This window comes from Sus scrofa, chromosome 10, assembly GCF_054392235.1.
Source record: "Sus scrofa isolate SSC_HxYL_T2T_F1_AM1 chromosome 10, Sscrofa_HxYL_maternal_Yorkshire_Landrace_v2.0, whole genome shotgun sequence".
In the NCBI taxonomy this organism is placed as follows: domain Eukaryota; kingdom Metazoa; phylum Chordata; class Mammalia; order Artiodactyla; family Suidae; genus Sus; species Sus scrofa.
Window position 1 is genome coordinate 48955554 of NC_139392.1, and position 18434 is coordinate 48973987.

The 18434-nt window shown below is 44.2% G+C and overlaps 1 protein-coding gene, 1 long non-coding RNA gene and 1 pseudogene across 17 annotated transcripts in view; 2 read left to right on the plus strand and 1 right to left on the minus strand.

Moving 5' to 3' along the window:
- The window catches only part of LOC146399373 (uncharacterized), a 35287-nt gene extending 27104 nt beyond the window's left edge, over positions 1–8183 (plus strand). For 2 of the 3 annotated variants that reach the window (XR_014817647.1, XR_014817649.1), the window contains one exon: positions 6239–6366. This is a non-coding gene — a long non-coding RNA (uncharacterized LOC146399373). Of the gene's footprint in view, positions 1–6238; positions 6367–8091 lie in introns of those variants that run through there. The other variant, XR_014817648.1, reaches the window with a different exon arrangement.
- Positions 1–18434, minus strand: part of LOC110258908 (USP6 N-terminal-like protein) — a 48229-nt gene that overhangs the window by 17376 nt on the left and 12419 nt on the right. For 4 of the 14 annotated variants that reach the window (XR_014817613.1, XR_014817615.1, XM_084979646.1 and 1 more), the window contains exons 1-3: positions 5740–6242; positions 1853–2007; positions 964–1112 (exon numbers count right to left, since the gene is read on the minus strand). The gene's annotated coding sequence lies outside the window, so the exon portion shown is untranslated. Of the gene's footprint in view, positions 1–963; positions 1140–1852; positions 2162–4005; positions 4169–5449; positions 8153–10349; positions 10775–10810; positions 10993–15040; positions 15319–18434 lie in introns of those variants that run through there. The other 10 variants (XM_084979647.1, XM_084979654.1, XM_084979651.1 and 7 more) reach the window with 9 other exon arrangements.
- Positions 15202–15970, plus strand: LOC110258909 (isopentenyl-diphosphate Delta-isomerase 1 pseudogene; annotated as a pseudogene).

Sequence of the window (18434 nt, forward strand, 5' to 3'; positions counted from 1 at the left end):
AGAGGGTTGAACTTGGAGGTTGCTGCCAATCCACCCAAAATAGGACCAAGGTCAGAGGTCAGTGTTAGCACTGAATCCACAACCAAGGAGGTCATCTCCTCCAGGGACAGGACAGTCAGCTGGCAGTGGAAGGTGACTGGGCCAGCTGTAGTATGGCAGGCAATGGACCTGGGCATAGGGCCCCTCAGAAACACTTGGTCCCCCAACCATGACCTTTCTTCACTCCTCCTCTCCCCCTCCCTATTAGGGGTTCCAGGACAGTAGTGATGTGGATGCTAATCCCTTGCCAATGGACTTAAATCAGGCCAGAGACTTTCCACCCAGGCCTTACACAGCTCCCTGAGGTACCCAGGGTCCAAGCATCAAACCTGGGGCTCACTACACCACTGAAGCAACCTCATCCAGATTGCAGTACCACCTGCTCTAGGCTGGCATAGATGCCCTATTTCCCCTCCTCCTGGTCCTCCACCTCTCCTTCTTCCTCTTCCATGCATCACTTCCATCCATCCGTCTTGTCCTGCTTAGTTCTCCCCCTCCTCCATCTACTTCTCCTCCTCCTCCATCTTTCTGCTCTACTTCCTTCATCCTTACTCTTCCTGCTCTCACTCCTGTCTTTTTAACTCCTCCTAATTCACCTCCTCTCTGGAGCCTCCTGTATCCACCCTTCTACTTTCATCTCTTCTTGGCTAGATCTCCCTTCCTCCACCTCCTCCTTCTCTTCCTGCATCGTCTCTCCTCCTTCCTTCTCCCTCTCTTCCTTTACTGGGCCAGGGTTCTGAGCTCTCACCTCAGGCTCTCTGGCAGCAGCCCACACCCCACAGAGCCCTGAGTGAGCTACACACTCAGTGATTGGTGCTGGAGGTTCCTGTCACCTCAGGCCCAGACCTGAGTAGTCCAGGCACCAACCAGTGACCTCTCTGTCCTTGAGGTGTTGATAGGGTCAAGGGTGCAGCTCATGCTCACCTTTCTGATCCTCACTGTTGGATATGGGCCTCTCCTCTCAAAATGATAATAAGTCACCCAGGAAGGTGTGGGAATCAGGTGTGTCAGAGCAGGGCGGGCAGGCGAGCGAGCATCAGAGCAGGTCAGCAACCACAAGGGCCTCCAACTGCCTGGGCACAGGAAGCAGAGTGGGTGCCAGGCAACAGACAGAACTCTGGGGTCACTGCTATTCCACCCACAGTGGAGCCCACCCATTGGCCAGGAGCAGCCCTGAACCGTTGGCCTGAAATTTGACTTTCCTTTGGGGGAGGGTCGTCTCTCCACGCAGGGGAGGGTGGCCGGGATGCAGTGGAACTGGGCACTTGGACCCTCACAACCAGCTGTCCCTGAACCCTGATCTTCCTTCACTCCTCCTCTCCTACTGCTTGTTAGTAGTGTCAGGAGGGTACTGATGTGAAGAGTAAGCTCTTGTGGTTAGTCTTGAATCAGGCCAGTGATTTCCCACACAGGCCTCAATCAGTACCTTGAGGTTCCCCAGTTCTGAGCATCAAACCAAGGGATCACTCAAGTAAAATATCTACAGGGACCCCAACATGACTCTCAAGGAACTGGCTTGGGTTGGTCTTGGCCTCCTGTCCTCCTGCTCCCCCTTTCTGTGCTGGTCCTCTTCCTGCTCTTCCTTCTTGCCCTGTTCCTTCACTGTTCATCTTTCCTCCTTCACCCCTGCACCACCTCCTCCTGCCCCCATCCTCCCACCTCCATTTATTCTCATCTTCATTTTCCTCTCACCCCCCCCCTTTCCCCATTCCAGAAATCTAAGCTCTGACCTTGGCCTCCTTCATGAGCCTGGGCACTGTGGCTGCAGCTGGCACCCCTCAGCTCCCTGAGGGGCTGCATCCCCCTGGCTCACCTTCTGTGCTCCAGTGTTGGTGTCAGCTCAGCCACAGCTCATGGGGAAGGGGGTCACCTGCCAAGTGGCCTCTGTGCCCAAGGTGCCCATTAGGGATGAGGGTGCCTCTCTTGCTCACCTTTCTGAGCTCTCGCTGTTGGAGGTGCGCCTCTCCTCTAAAAACAATGACAAGGTGGATGAGGGGGACAGTGGGTCAGAACAGGATAGACAGGCAATCTCCAGAAAAGGTCAGAGACCACAAGGGCTCCCAACTGCCTTCGGACACGAAGCAGAGTGGGTGCCAGGCAGCATCGGAACTATGATGTCACTGCCATTCCATCCATGAGGGCCCATCTCATTGGTCAGCATCAGCCCTGAGCCCCTTACCTGGAAGCTCTTGCCTTCGGGGGAGGGTCCTGTGACCAAACTGATCTCCCCCAGGAGGCCTGGCCTTGTCCCACTGTCCCTTGGCCCATCTCCCCAGGTGTACAGCACCCCTTGGCGGGGGGTGGTATCACAGTCGTGCTCTGTTCCTGCCCCCAGGACACTGCAGAGCTTTTGCACTTATACCAACACTAGGGACTATCATTACCTTGGGGCCCATGTCAGTGGCTGTGTAACATGTGTATTATGGATCTATCATGATTTTATTAAAGGTCCTTATTTTGGAGCTCTCAGGTCTTTCCATTTGGCAAATACCCAGGAGTCCAGGGGGAGCCCCAGGCCCTTGCTGCTCCCCCATGTGGAGGTCCTGTTAGTCACCTCTGCCTGTGGTTATAAATAAGGGTATTTGTGGTGCTCCACTGACCCCAGCTTCACTCTCTCAGACCTCCTGACCCTCAGACCTTTCCTCCCAGCTCTGACCTTAAAAGCTGTTGAGCTAAGTGCCAGGGCTTTTGCGCTCCATCTGCATGTTTCTTAGTAGTGAGGTCAATAGGCATATTTTCTCTCTCCTCCCTTTGTATTGTGATCTATATGTCACATCATTTTCTAGCTGTTTGCCATTACAAAGTTTATCTGTAGAAATTCCTCACTCAATAAGGCCTTTAGAAGTGCAAATGTCTTTTCAGTTTCAAATTTTCTTTTACTTCATTGAGGGGCCCCCATGCACATACTTGACTTCTGTGTGTTTTGAACCTGTCCCTTTTTATAAGTAGCCTCTAGGATTTTGTCTGACTTAGCAAGACTTTTCCTATGTATGTCAGCCTTGTATTAGGTTTATCTTCTTAGCTGCCAGGGCCTCCCCTCTTGAACATTTTTTTCCAGTTTTTCTAGCTATTGTTGCTTAGTTACTCTGCAGGTGAACTTTTAAAGCTGCCCAAGCAGGCCTCAAAAGAGCTGGCATGACATTTTCCCTGGGGTCATCTGTGTCATCCACTTAGGGAGAAGCAGGTCCATGGAGGCAGTGGACATTGATGGGTGGTGGGCTTGAGAATTTCCTGTCTGGGCCTGGGGTGGGGTCTGCAGGCTGCATAGTCACCTTCCTACAGTGAGGGGTGGGTTTGTGGGGGCCTCTGTAGCTTCACTGACACCAAGAGCCTCCTAAAGTATAGCAACCTGGGAGTTCCCATTGTGGCTCATTGGAAATGAATCTGTCTTGTATCCATGAGGATGTGAATTTGATCCCTAATTCTGCTCAGTGAGTTAAGGATCCAGCATTCCTAGAAGTTTTTGTGTGGGTTTCAGGCTTGGCTCTGGCTGTGACATAGACTTGGAGCTGCAGCTGTGATTCAGTCCGTAGCCTGGGAACTTCCTCATGCCACACCCGAGGCCCTAAAAAAAAATAAGTTAAAAAAAAAAGTGATTAAGGCCACTGGTGGACCCAGGCCAGTCCATAGGGCTGGTGGCCTGGATTACAGCAAAGTCACCTGGTACAGGTGTCCCCTTTAGCCCTGCCTCTGACAGTGGCACATGTATGCTTTCTGCATGTGACCATGCAAATGTGCTGTGTGGGTGGGCATCTGGCTCCTCCTCTGGGCCCAGCTGACCCACCCTACACACAAGAAACTCATCACTTTCACCCACAGCATGGGGTGGAGCAGGCATGGCTGCTGCCCATTCTCCCTCCCTCACCTAGGTATGTGCTGAGGGTACAGAGGGGTATGGACACTGGTCCAGCACTGGTCCAGTACTGTCCAGCAGGCCAGGAATCCACAGCCCTTCCCATCACCTACCCTCCTGGCTGCCGGGGCTTGGATATGGTGACCACATGAGGGAAGTTCAGTCCCGCATGAGTCAGCAGGAGTGGTTGCCCAGCTCCCAAGGCTTGAGTGGCTGGGGATCCTGGAGCATCAACTCACTGCCTCTTCCCCTAAGGGTGTCAGATGGGGTCCCCCACTGTCAAGGAAATAGAGGAGAACTGAGGTTGACCATGGCCATGGGTTGATCCTGCTCAGCCAGTCCTCCTGCTTTGGGCTCTTGCCCTTTAACTTGTATCCTGCCCCCAGAGCAGCAGCCACAAAGGCCTGGATACCCTACCAATCACACCCACCATCGCCACCTTCCTTGGGATAATGTCTCAGGGAGCCCTGCTCCCACTCCCCTGCTCCAGTTTTCTCTTCACTCAGCACCCATGAACCACTTTAAAATATTCTACTGATTTCCACTGTTTCTAAGTTCACATGGGCTGGGTGCCCTCTGTTCTAGTTCTCTGTGCCCTGCACAGCTCCTGGTCACAGAGCACAGGCCCCAGAATGAAATCAGTTTAACACATGTGGCAGAAAGCATCAGTTCTAGAGATGCTCCTGGTTAACAACACTGTCCTGTGCATGCAAGTCAAAAGGATAGATTTCATGATTATATCACAGAAAAAAAAAGAAAAATGAGGTGCAAATGATGTGAAGTAAGACATTAAAAATAAAGCCCAGTACGGCAGTCACTACAATAATTGTAAAACAGCCTCACTTACTCTTTGAAAGTAGTGATTTTAAGCAAAAAAAAAAAAAAGTTCTATCTAAATGCAGGTAAGGCTGGCATTTTTTTGGGGGGGGTTCAGGATTCTGTGTTGTCAGTGCAGGGGCTTGGGTTGCTACTGTGGCATAGGTTTGACTCCTGGCCCAGAAATTTATGCATGCTGCAGACATGGCCCAACAAACAAAAGCAAAACCGAACACATTTCAGAAACACATGTGTAGGTATTTCCCACTGTAGCTCAGCAGGTTAAGACCCTGAATAATATCCATGAGGAAGCAGGTTTGATCCCTGACCCTGCTCAGTGGGTTAAGATTCCTGCATTGCCACAAGCTATGGCATATGTTGCAGATGTGGTTCAGATCTGGCATTGGCGTGGCTGTGCCATAAGCTGGCAGCTGTAGCTCCAATTGTACTCTTAGCCTGGGAACTTCAATATGATGCAGGTGTGGCCTTAAAAAGACAAAAAACAAAAACATACAAAACAAAACACATGCATAGCCAAAAATATACAAGTTTAGTGGGGAGTGGCCCTCTTGGGTATTTCAGACCCAGAACACAGTGACTTCTCTGTGGTGCCCTCGATACTTCCTTGTTGATGGATTAAAAACCCACAGATTTGGAAACAAAGATGCATTTCTCAATGGATCACAGGTCTGAGCAGGATTCACAATGGGAATTAGGGATACTTAGAGTGACTACACCAACAGGCATGTGGGATGCAGCTCAAGTGGATTTCAGGAGAAGAGTGGATTCAGTGTGGTTGAACCAGGTGACAAGGGACACTGCAGGTCCATGAGTGGGTCATCAACTCATGGGGCTGGATGCAAAATAGGCTGAGTCAGTGGCAGGAGAAGAGTTTTGAAGAGGGCCCAGGAGCTGGTCCTTCCAAAAAGCCTGCAGTCCATGAGCATGCAGATGAGCACACAACTTGGGGGCCTGGTGGTGGGTGAAAATTCCCCATGAGCCATGGTGGAGGCAGGGAACCACCTTCTCACCTGAGGCTCGAGAGTTTTGCCCAGGGGTCCAGTGGATGTGGCCTCGCTGCTAGTTTTCACTGAGCTCGCTGAATGCAGTGGGAGCCTTGTTGTTGGCAGAAATCCATTTGCGGTCTTGGCCAGATGGATGTGCACCAAGCGATGCCCACCAGGCCACCAGATGCCATGAAATTCTGGAGAGAGTGAGGGGAGTCCGGGGCCGCTTCAGGACACGTGATTTTTCAGTGACAAGCAGGTCCCCGAAGCCTGTGGGGCCAGGCAACCAGAGTGCCTGGCCCCCTTCCACCCTGCCCGGTCCCTGCAGAGGCACTAGGCTCTCCATCCCTCTGCATGTTCTGACCTGCCAATGACCAACACTGGGAGGCTGGCCAAAGCTCCACTCTTCTGACTGTTCCCAGACTGGCCCAGGCTGGAAAGTCCTGAGGGGATGCTACAAAGATACATCCAGTTCACTGCCATGTGTGATCATCATCCACTTCTGATTTTCTGATCCCTACAGAGTTGAAAGTGCCAATGAAAATCAAAGGAACTGCACTACTTGCCCCTACCAGGTACTGGATGACACCTGCTGTGGTCCCAGGAGGTGTCCTAAACCTGATGCCTCAGGAGTGCTGAGACCCAGCTGAGGTGGGTGAGTAGTGGGAACTCGATCTGTATCCAGAGCTCTGTTATAGCTGGTCAGTGTAAGTCCCACCACAGGTCACACTGCAAAGGGACAGAGTCACAAAAGAGGACCTCCTCTGCCACCACATCTTCTGTCCATGTCTCTCTCTGTCCATCTGTCTCTCTGTCTCTGTATCTCTCTCTAGCTTGAACTCCACCAGCTCTTGGACTGAGTCCAGGCCCCTCACTTGCTGGCCGCCAAGGCTGTGTAATCTGGTCCTGTAGTGCCCATACAGTGGCACCATCTCTTCCTATCTGGGGAGCCAGCCACACCATGATCACTGCAGAAAAGGACCAGCCCTGTGTTGCAGGTGACACGATGCCACATCTGTGTTCTCTTTGGATGGAAGTTTGGCAGGTCCCAACCCTGGCCCCAACCTTTCCCTGGAGTGGACATGACCCAGCAAGTCTGCTCCCCCTGCACAGCAGCCCCAAGAACCCCAGCTGCTTCCAAAAGCAAGAAAAACAGACAAACTGGGAGAGAAGAATCAAACTCCCCATTTGAAGAGGACATGGCTGACTAGACAATCTCAGGGCAGGTGCATGTGTCTTTTTCAAGGAAAGTTTTGTCTGGATGTATGCCCAAGTGGGATTGCTGGGTCATATGGTAGTTCTATGTATAGATTTCTAAGGTACATCCATCCTGTTCTCCATAGTGGTTGTTCAGGCTTACATTCCCACCAACAGTGCAGGAGGGTTCCCTTTTCTCCACACCCCCTCCAGCATTTGGTATTTGTGGACTTCTTAATGATGGCCATTCTGACTGGTGTGACGTAGTATCTTATAGTAGCTTTGATTTGCATTTCTATAATAATCAGTGATGTGCATTTTTTCCTGTGCTTATTGGCCATTTGTACATCTTCCTTGGAAAATGTCTATTCAGATATTTTGCCCATTTTTAAATTGGGCTGTTGGATTTTTTGCTGTTGAATTTTATAAGTTGCTTGTATATTCTAGGGATTAAGCTCTTGTCAGTTGTATCATGTGAAACTATTTCTCTCCCATTCTGTAAATTGTCTGTTTTCTTTTTGGTTTCCTTTGCTGTATAAAAGCTTGCCCTTTTGATTAGCTCCCGTTGGTTTATTTTTGCTTTTATTTCTGTTGCTTTGGGAGACTCTGACCTGAGAAAACATTTGTAAGTTTGATATCAGAGAATGTTTTGCCTATGTTCTCTTCCCAGAGTTTGATGGTGTCTTAAATATAAGTCTTTAATCCATTTTGAGTTTATTTTCATGCATGGTGTGAGGGTATGTTCTAGTTTCATTGATTTGCATGTAGCTGCCCAGGTTTCCCAGCAATGCTTGCTGAAAAGATGGTCTTCTTCCCATTTTATGTTCTTGCTTCCCTTGTCAAAGATTAATTGACCATAGGCGTGTGGGTTTATTTCTGGGTTCTCTATTCTGTTCCATTGGTCTGTCTGTTTTGGTACCAGTACCACACTGTCTTGATGACTTTGGCTTTGTAATGTTGCCTGAAGTCTGGGAGAGTTATGCCTCCTGCTTGGCTTCTGTTCCTCAGGATTGCTTTGGCAATTCTGGGGCTTTTGTGGTTCCATATAAATTTTTGGATTGTTTGTTCTAGTTCTGTGAAATGAAACATGTCATGGGTAATTTGATAGGGATTGCATTGAATCTGTAGATTGCTTTGGGTAGAATGGCCATTTTTACAATATTTGTTTTTCCATCCCAGGAGCATGGATTATCTTCATTGATTTTTAACTTCCCACTGGTGGACACAGAATTATGATGACCTGAGGAATAAAAGAGGTGGTTGGATTGTAAGCCTGCATTCTAGACTGTCTCAATTAATTTTACTTTATTTGCTTTTAGAGCATATCTGCCGCATATGGAAGTTCCCAGGTTAGGGGTCAAATGGGAGCTGAAGCTGCCGGCCTATACCTCAGCCACAGCAATGCCAGCTCTGAGCCATATCTGCAACCTACATCAGAGCTCACAGCAGTGCCAGATCCTTAACCCACTGAGTGAGTCCAGGGATCAATCCCATATCCTCATGGATACTAGTCAGGTTTGTAAACCTCTGAGCCACAACAGGAACTCTTAGACCTCTTTCAACCAAGTCTTCAGGCAAACAGTTGCCCCAGTGTCCCATCATGGAGGCAGTCCTCTGAGCACACAAACTCCTGGTGCTCCAGGGCTGACTGCATGACCATGTCCTCAAACAACAGAACAGATGGGAAAGAGTGACTCATAGTCCAAAGACTTGTGTTTATAAAACCAGCCCCTACAGCAGAGACCCAGCAACCAAGCCAGCAGTTCTGAGGCAGAAGTAGGCCAGGCTGAGCTGTAAGCTCAAGACGAGTTTTCTATTTAGAGCCTCCTTGACAAAAGCAACATCTACAAATGTGGGCCTTTAGGAAACTGAGAGCTTGGAGGTCCTGCATGGCTGCAAAAGAGCTGCCTCCTGGATGCCCTCAATCCCAAGGCCCAGGAGCACAGCCAGCCTCCTGCAGCATGTGCCCTCATGGAAAAGCCCCACCTGGATTCAAATCTACCTATGGCTATGGGGAAGCTGCAGATACCAGGGCTTGCCAGGGGAATACCAGTGCCTGGGGATAAAAGTACATTTTTTCAAGGGTGCACTAGTGCTTGCAAAGAGTTTCTTCCAGGCCAACTTCCAGAGCTCCCGTGTGGTGCAGGTGGCCATCCTCACACCCTGTCCCCAGTGGGTCCTGCGCTGCCTCTCGTGAACCCTCAGCCACATCAGGCCTGTGTGTTGCTCCTGCCACCCTGCACCCAGTACACTGTGACACTCTAAGTGTCACTCCTTTACATTTATTAAGCACCTACTATGTTCTCAGTGCCATGCTGGGTGCCTAACACTCTCTAAATGAACCAGCCCTTCCAAACCCACTAATAGTGGAAACAGATTTTACTCTAAAAGAGCCTGTTCCTCTTAAAGTCCTTCAGGGTCTTTGGGCAGGGGGAAGGCCCTCCTTGCTGGAGCAGTGCCCACCTGGCAGGCAGGAAGGCTACCACACCAGAAGGCTGACTGAGGTGCTGGCATAGCTCTCAGTGCCCATACACCTGTGAAGAGTACTCAAGAGTCAGGGAAGTGTGCCCCGCTGTGCTCTCCTGAAATCAGGCACCTGAGCAGCACTTCCACTGGCCAGGGCTTATCTTTTCCCTCACTTCACCTGACAAGTGCTCTCCCCAATACTTGAGTGTGCAGAGATGCAGTCTTTCAGGCGGTTTTATTTTATCTTAAAATATATTTATTTATTTAGGGGTATATAAAAGTTCCTTGTACAGAGATTGAATTCAAGCCACAGCTGCCAAAATGCAGAACCATTTAACCCACTGTGCCAGGCAGGGAGAACCTGCACCTCTGCAGTGACATGCCCCAAACCACTGCAGTAGGATTCTTAACCCACTGCACCCTACAGAAACTCCTTTCATGAGGTTTTCTGCTTTGGTTTTGCTTTCATTTATTTATGGCCACACCTGTGGCATATGGAAGTTACCAGGCTAGGGGGTCCAATCAGAGCAGCCAGCCTACGACACAACTTGTAAGTTGCAGTTTTTGGTCGATGACCCTTGCTGTTGCCAATCAGAAAGTTCTGGCAGTTACTCATGGAGTCCCACAGAATCAGGTTTGCCATTATCATTCTTACTTGGTTGCATAAGTTGAGCAAATGAAACAGCAAGGATATTTTTACTTTCCTAAGTGTTTAATCCAGTTTACATAATTTGTGTTAACAATTTAGAGGGAAAAAAGAAATAGAATAGCTTAATCCTGGAAATGTGATCACATTACAGTTACAATTTTAACAGAATAATTGCCAGTGAGCACCATATAATCATTTGTATTTAGATGCAACCAAACTACTTTTATTTAAATATTGACCATAGAATATGTAGAAAGAATCATAATCCAAAGGATACCCAGACGTTTCAACTGTGGGTGTACATCCACCAGCATTTGCTTACTGTTATGTTCACTATGAAGTTACTATTGAATCAGGAGAAGACCCACGAGGAGGCATTCTTGCCAATCCATTCATTCTTAGGAGCTGATTTGTAGGCAATTCCAATTGCATACCTGTGAGACAGTGAACAAAAGAAAAGAATAAACATTTATTAGTGATCTGAGTTGTGCTAGACACCATATATATAAGAAATAGAATACATGCTTCTTCCTTAAATAGCTAGATACTGACAACACTAGAGCTTTAAAAAAGTTAGCAATTAGAGTGTTGCAATTTTCAAGTCCTAGCTCAGTATATTTTCCAAGATTTTACTTTTAAAAGCTGGCAAATTTTTCTAGAAGTGGTTTCCATCACATACATACCTTTTAACCCTGACTTACTGGTATTATGTTTGTGCTATAGAACTGAATTGCCCAAGACACTGACAACAGGAGAGAGAAAAGAAAAGCGGGGTATACTTACCATGTGGAGGAACCCATGACCACCTCCCAATAGTGGCAGCCACTGCCATGAATATATTTCCTGCTGCCCCATAGCACCCTGTGCCACTAAACCTCTCTGAGGTATGGCTGTTCTTCAGAGAGCTTTCATCTTTCTCCATCTGCAATCCATCATTGGAGATCTTCAACTTCTTGTGAGTCATTCTGGGATCCAGTTTAAAGGGTGGGCGTGAAGAAAGTAGAAACAAGATAAATGCATGAGGGGAGTTCCAGTTGTGGCTCAGCAGTAACGAACCTGACTAGTATCCATGAGGATGTGAGTTCAATCCCTGGCTTCACTCAGTGGGTTAAGGATGCAGCATTTCAGTGAGCCGTGGTGTAGGTCAAACACGCAGTTCAGATCTGGCATTGCTGTGGCTATTGGGTAGGCCGGCAGCTACAGTTCTGATTTGAGCCCTAGGCTGGGAAGTTCCATATGCTGCAGGTGTGGCCTAAAAAGACAAAAAAAAAAAAAAAAAAAAAAAAAAACGAAAGAAAGAGAAAGAAAAAGAGAAAGAAGAAGAAAGAAAAAGAGAGAAAGAAAAATTCTTTTTATTGAAGTATAGTTGATTTACAATGGTGTGATAATTTCTGTGGGAATGAAGTAAGAGTTGTAACTAAAGAAACAACCTCCTGGCTGAAGAAGCAGCTAAGTGCCTGTCAGCTGCCTCTGCTGTCCACATACCACCCTTCTTGTAATCTTGTAGCAACTATGTACCTTATGTCCTTGATAGCAGAGCTGCTTACCCAGCATTCCTTGTCAGTTTCACTTTTGTAACCCTGTTTACTCAGCTTCTTAGGAACACTGTCTGCTCAGGAAAGGGGGAGGGCCAGACTGCTTGGGCAGGAAAAACAAGACCTGGAAGTCTGTAAAGTCTGTATGGTATAAAAGCTACCCAGAACAAAGACCTGGGGCTCAGACTCTAGAGGCCACTTTTCTGAGCCAGCATCCTGTGCTGAAAAAGCCTGGCTATTCTGCATCTCCAAGTGCAGCTTGCCTCTTTCCGCTGCCCTGGTTTCTGCAACAGTAGCAAAAAGTGATTCATTATACAGGTACCCACATCCATTCTCTTTAGATTCTTTCCCCACATTATCACAGAATATTGAGTTGAATTCTCTGTGACATACAGCAGGTTCCCCACTGGCCAATCATTCCATATACAAGAGTGTGCATATGCCAATCCAAACACACCCAGTCCATCCCCCCCTCAACCTGCTCCCTTTGATAACCAGAAGTTTTTCAAAGTCTGTGAGTCTGTTTCTGTTTTGCAAATAAGTTCATTTGTATCCTTTTGTAAAGATTCCACATATAAGAAACCGCACTTATAGGCTAATTAAGGAAGAAATGATTTTCCTTGTATTATAGACAAATAGATTGCAATTCTGAGATATTCCACTTTCCATAAAATAGCTCCAATTTTCCATACATATGCACAGGGTGTTAAGTGACTATATAAACCAAATATGTAATGCCACAAACATACACACACAGGAAAATACTGAACATAGTATTATTAACAATGCCTTCTTTCCACAAAAGGAGAAAAAGGCATTTGAAAGATAAACACAGGTTAGGAAATTGTTTTCTGTCTGGGAATAAGACAAATCATACAGATGGTAATAGATGCTCTTAGTATGGAAACAGCAGGAAATGTCAAAAATTTTAAAGAACGCTCTGTCACTACTTCCTCAACACTCACAATTAAGCAAAATACAGAATAATCAGAATATTCAGAGAAGACAAGGTTTTCCACAATTCTTAAAGATTTATTGAGAGTAGAGATTTTATTATCTTTGATTTTTTTCTTTTGAGGATAAAGCAGTAGTTCCTACATAGATGTGCATCTCAGATGTCCACAGGTTGGATCAGGAACATCTTTTCTGTTCTCTTGAGACTGAAAGTAATCAGAACTACAGGTCCTCTCAGCAACTGTACCTGCTCTCACTGTGATAAAGTATACTTTCTTTTATGAATAACATTTTGAAAACATGTGTTCTCTAAAATATCTTGGGATGAAGGAAGGCACAACACAGAGAACACATGCAGTTGTCAGGAACTAAAGAAATGTGTTCCAATGACATGGACACTACTCAGACAGTGTTTGAATGTTCTAAAACAGCTGATGTTTCCATTCCTATAGAATGGTAACATTTATACATGCTTTATTGACCACATTGTTATGAAATTGATATAAATTAATGCATGACATCATACTACCAAAACTCTAGTAATCATTCACTTTAAAGTTTTTGAGTGATTATACAGACCCACAAACACAAACAGAGAGAGAGAGATGAGAATTAATTAACTTGTGTGCCTTCCTTTTGGCTTATCAGTATAAAACTTATATCCAGATTCCCAACTATCATTCACAAAACTCTAGTGATACTGGATTTAAAAATTTATAGTTGTGCCCACATGAAATCTAATACTAAATAAGAACAAGAAACAGAGAGACAGAAAGAAAAGGAAGAAAGGGGGGAAGGAAGGAAGGACGGAAGGAAAGAAGAAAGGAGTCTCCACATGTATTTAAGACAACAGCAACCTGGAATGACATTACAAACTTCATATATAGATATGAAATATGTATATATATGTATTTTCTACTTAGAACTAGGTTTTTTATGGAGGTGAAGTTCATGTTACGTAAAATAAGTTATTTTAAAGTGAATGCTTCAGTGACATTCCACTCATTCACAATGTTGTTCAATCACTACCTCTCTCTGGTTGCAAAACACTTTCATCACCCGAAAATAAAACTTCATACCCATTAAACAAGTCTTCTCCATCCCTTTCTCTCCCTGTTCCCTGGTAATCACCAATCCCACCTATTTCCATGGATTTCTCCATTCTGGATATTTCATATAAATGAAATTATATAGTAGGTTACCTTTTATGACTAATATTTCATTTAATGTTCACAGATATTGTATGAAATAAATAATAGTATCATTGGTTCCCATTTCATAGGTACACTTAAGAGATTATCTAGTCAGTAGCAGAACTGCTACTCGGTTGGGTTATCTGACTCCAGCATCTACACTCTGAGTCACTACATCACAGAGGAAAGAAAACCTACACATCTGTTAGGCCTCAGGAAACCTGTTTCCCCATCCGCACTTGAAGAACAGACTGTCTTATGAGCTTTAAACTTGATCCAGGAAAAAGAACCAGGAAAATTAATCTATAAAATAGAAGATAGACACTCTATAATTTGCATATGTGTCTCTCTGAAAAATAGAGCAATGTGATGTTGTGTTCAGACAAGCCCACCATTATGTTCTCTTTGATTTCATTTTATATACAGCAATTATACTAAAAATAATGGATATTAAATGCTAAAAATGTTTTAATGGAGGACAAAACTTTTGTAATTTTCATTAGTGCCAAGTTTAATTATGTAAAGAATGATTTACTACTCAAGCCTGATTGGAAATTGAAAACTTTTAAGAGGAATTACTAGTATGTCATTCTTAGAATACACCTTGCCTTTTTTTATCCTCTAGACCTATGCTTAGTAAACTCTACCATCTAGAAAAAGATATTCTTTAACGCAATTTTCTAGATACAGGTCCCCACATTCTACCTCATTGTACAAGTCTTTTATCAAATTCCCATAGGTGAAGATCTTTCTATGTTTAGCAGTGACTAATAGAATGTCTTATATGCTGCACTTAAAAAAAAAGTTAGTTACCAGGGCTTCCCCTTGTGTCTTAGCGGGTTATGAATCTTGCTAGTATACACAAAGATGCAGGTTTGAACCCTGGCCTTGCTCAGGTTAAGTAAGAATCCAGCATTGCCAGAGCTGTGGTGTTGGTTACTGACATAGCTTGGATCATTTTGCTATGGCTGCGGTGTAGGTTGGCAGCTGCCACACCAATTGGACCCCTAAACTGGGAACTTCCATATGCTGCTGGTGCAGCACTTAAAAAAAAAGTGTTAACTATTAGTTAAAAAAACTTAACATGATATTTCATACTATTCTTTATATTTTACACATTACTTTTTTTACATTTGTATTCTTTATTTTTTTATATCTTTACAGTTTTAGGTAGAAAGAGATAGTAGTCGTGACAATTATGGGACAGCCGGTGGCTGAGGTTCAGAGGCCAAGGTCTGGGGGCAGATGTGTGTCCTGGGCTTAGCATTGGGCGCTTGGCACGCTGAGGGGGCGGGCCCACTGCCTGTTGGTCAGGGAGTTCTTCACCTTACCTGTTTGAGGAAGAAACCCTAGGGCCTGAGCTTTGCATTGAGGAGGCTGTCCTGTGGGCCAGAAGGGGCAGGGCGCTCTGACCATGGGGGAAACATGGTAGCAGTCTTCTCCTGCAGTTTCTGGATCCAGGTCTCCAGGACTGTGTGCAAGTTTGCCCACAATGCCTGAGATAAACAGAGACCACCTGGATGCAAAGCAGGTGCAGCTGCTGATGGAGATGTGCATCCTCATGGACAAGAAAGATTGCAGGATCAGGGTGGAGATCAAGAACTGTCACCTGAAGGAGAACATTGAGAAAGGATAACTGCATCAGGGTTTTAGTGTCTTCCTATTACTCAACATTGAAAATGAACTTGTGCTACAATAGCGATCAGATTCTAAAATTATTTTTCCATACTGTTTCACTGATACTTGTTTTAGTCATCCATTAAGTATCCCAAAAGAGCATGAAAAAAATGACACAAGTGAAGTTAGAAGAGCAGCACAGAGGCCTGAACTGGGAATTCCTGTGGAAGAGGTTCTTCCAGAAGAAAGTAATTACCTGACACAAATGCACTTTAAGGATCAATCTGATGATATCTGGGGAGAACATGAAATTGGTGAGGAAAGAATGTAACCTTGAATCCAGAGCCCATTGAGACTAAAGCTATCATTATGTATCAAAGGAAGAACTAAAGGAACTTCTGAAAAAGGCAGCCACTGGTGAAATTAAGATAACCCTGTGGCTTCAAATAATTGCAGAGACTTTTCTCTTTCAATGGTGGGATAAGTTAAGTCATTTTGGCTTCAAATAATTGCAGAGACTTTTCTCTTTCAATGGTGGGATAAGTTAAGTCATTTGAATCAGTTTATTGACCACAAGAAAATACAAAGAATGTAAACGTGGAGATGAATGACTGTAAAGTACTGAAGAATTCCTCTACTTGGTAAGCTTAAAATGAATTTTTAAAATGTGTTTCCCCATTGTACTCTCATTGGAAATACTGACATTTTACAACCAGAATTGGTATGGAAGAGAATTCTTCATTTTTTATTCTACTCCCCATATATGTGCACTGCTATTTGAAAAAAAAAAATCTGAGAAATGATTATTAAAAAAGAATAAATAAACTTAATTTAACCTATCTAAATAAACAAATGGTCATGACAAATTTGGATAAGTGAGACTCTTCATTTTTGATATATTATAAACATTTTTAGAAGACTTGTAGTGCCTTTTACTATTTTCCTGGTACTTGGCATATCTTTAAATTTTTTCATAATCCAGAAAAATGAACAATGGAATATATTTTCTTTTCCACGTCAACACAGGTCAAATTAACTTTCTATATTAGAAGATAATATAGTTGAACATATTCAAAGGCATTAAATTGTATATATCCTGATTTCTGTCATTGTAAGTTAATTCTGTGGTTTAATCATTCTAGAAACATTGCTTTTGGTACACATTCATTACGTTGTCATTGAAACAGCCTTTGTAGATTAGCAAATCTGTATTCAGAATTCCTGAGGACAGACCAGAAATCTGTAAAACACAGCTTGGCTCATATAGGTCATACTCTGTGATAGATGCTATGCTTGGGCTGGAGAAAAACTGGAAGTGCCCATGTTTTGGCTGGAGAAATCTTTGTTGGGGGCCATCTATTGCACTGTAGGACTGCAGCATCACTGCATTCTATCCCCAAATACCACTGGCACCCCTCCCTACATGGCAGTGACAATGGATGCCAAGTGTGACCTGGAGAACAGTATCACCCACAGTTGAGAACCACTGTCCAACATTCAGGCTGTACTGTACAGGTGAAATTAACAACAAAAAGGGCGCTAATGTTCATGTTAAATAGATCTGGATTATAGAGTATGTTTATATTAACATTTAAGTTGCACCTTGACTGATGTACTTTTTATACCCTTGCCATACATTTCTCACATTTGAAATCTCAAAACAGCTTTATTATCCTTGAAAGCTACGTAATAACTAATGAAAATGATAAAAAATTTTCTTACAAAGCTAAATGTTTTATAAATTCAGTAGTAAAATCCATTTATTTTTAACCCTGAATGGTTCATTTCAGACAGGACTGTATAGCATATAATTAACTTTATTGAAATATAAACTCCCCAAAAAACACTAAATGGAAGGAAAACACTGAGGTTTTGAAGCAGTGGTCAGGCCACAGGGTCTGACATGTCATAAAGCTTCAGCCTCATCAGTTGGACTCCATTCCCAACTGATCCATGCCTTAACCATGAAGACTAATGTTGACCAAACTCATGTATTTGCAAGAAAAAGGTTTGGACCATAGATCCTCGATCTTGGTTAGGTCTGGGGAAAGGCTGATGTTTCCTCATTTATAAATGTTGAGGTGGGAACTTTGGGCACCATTCTGCCTACCACAGCCATCTAAGTTAAAATAGAGAACCTGGTCACTGGTAGGGGCTTCTGAGCAATGATGCAGGTCCTGACACTGTAGCCAGTTTTCAGTCCTATCCTGCAATATTTACATCCATGATAGAAGTAACAGCCCGGGCCTGGTTGACTCATGTGATGCCTTCACTGGTGGACATATTCCTATAAGGCTAGTCTCCACATGTGAGCAAATGTCTATCCTTATTAGCCACATGTGGACATAGCTGGTACTCTGGAGTTGGTGATTCAACCATGCTCATTTTTCCAGGTCTTTCCAACATCATAGTCATACTTTGGCTTCAACACTAATGGGCAGAATTTTGTAAGTACTATGACATACAAATTATCTACCTATAACTCAAACTGATTTTATTTTTCAATGGAAGTATAGTTGATTTATAATGTCATGTCAATTCCTGATGTATAGTATAGTGATTCAGTTATACATACATACAAGTTACTTTTATATTCTTTTCCATTATGGTTTATCTGGGGATACTGAATAAGGTTTTTATACTATAGAATAAGATTTTGTTGATTATCCATCCTATACATAACAGTTTGCACCTGCTAATCCCAACTCTCAATCCATCCCTCTCTACCCTCCACCTCCTTGGCAACCACAAGTTTGTTCTCTATGTCTGTGCGTCTGTTTCTGTTTCATAGATAAGTAAAATTGTGTCATATTTTAGATGCCACTTGTAAATAATATATGGTATTTTCTTTCTCTTCCTGATGTATTTTACCTAGTATGATAATCTCTAGTTCCATCCATATTGCTGCAAATGCCATTATTTCATTCTTTTCTATGGTTGAGTCATTTTACTGGGAGGGAGGTACCTGAGCTGAAAAAAAATTGGGTCTGTCAGGAAGACCATCCAGTTCTTGGGGGCATGTCAATTAGCCTAGAATGCTTGGCCTCGACATTTTTATACTTCAAAACTATTCTGCTATGGAGCCAAGGAGGTATATGCATTCTGGCT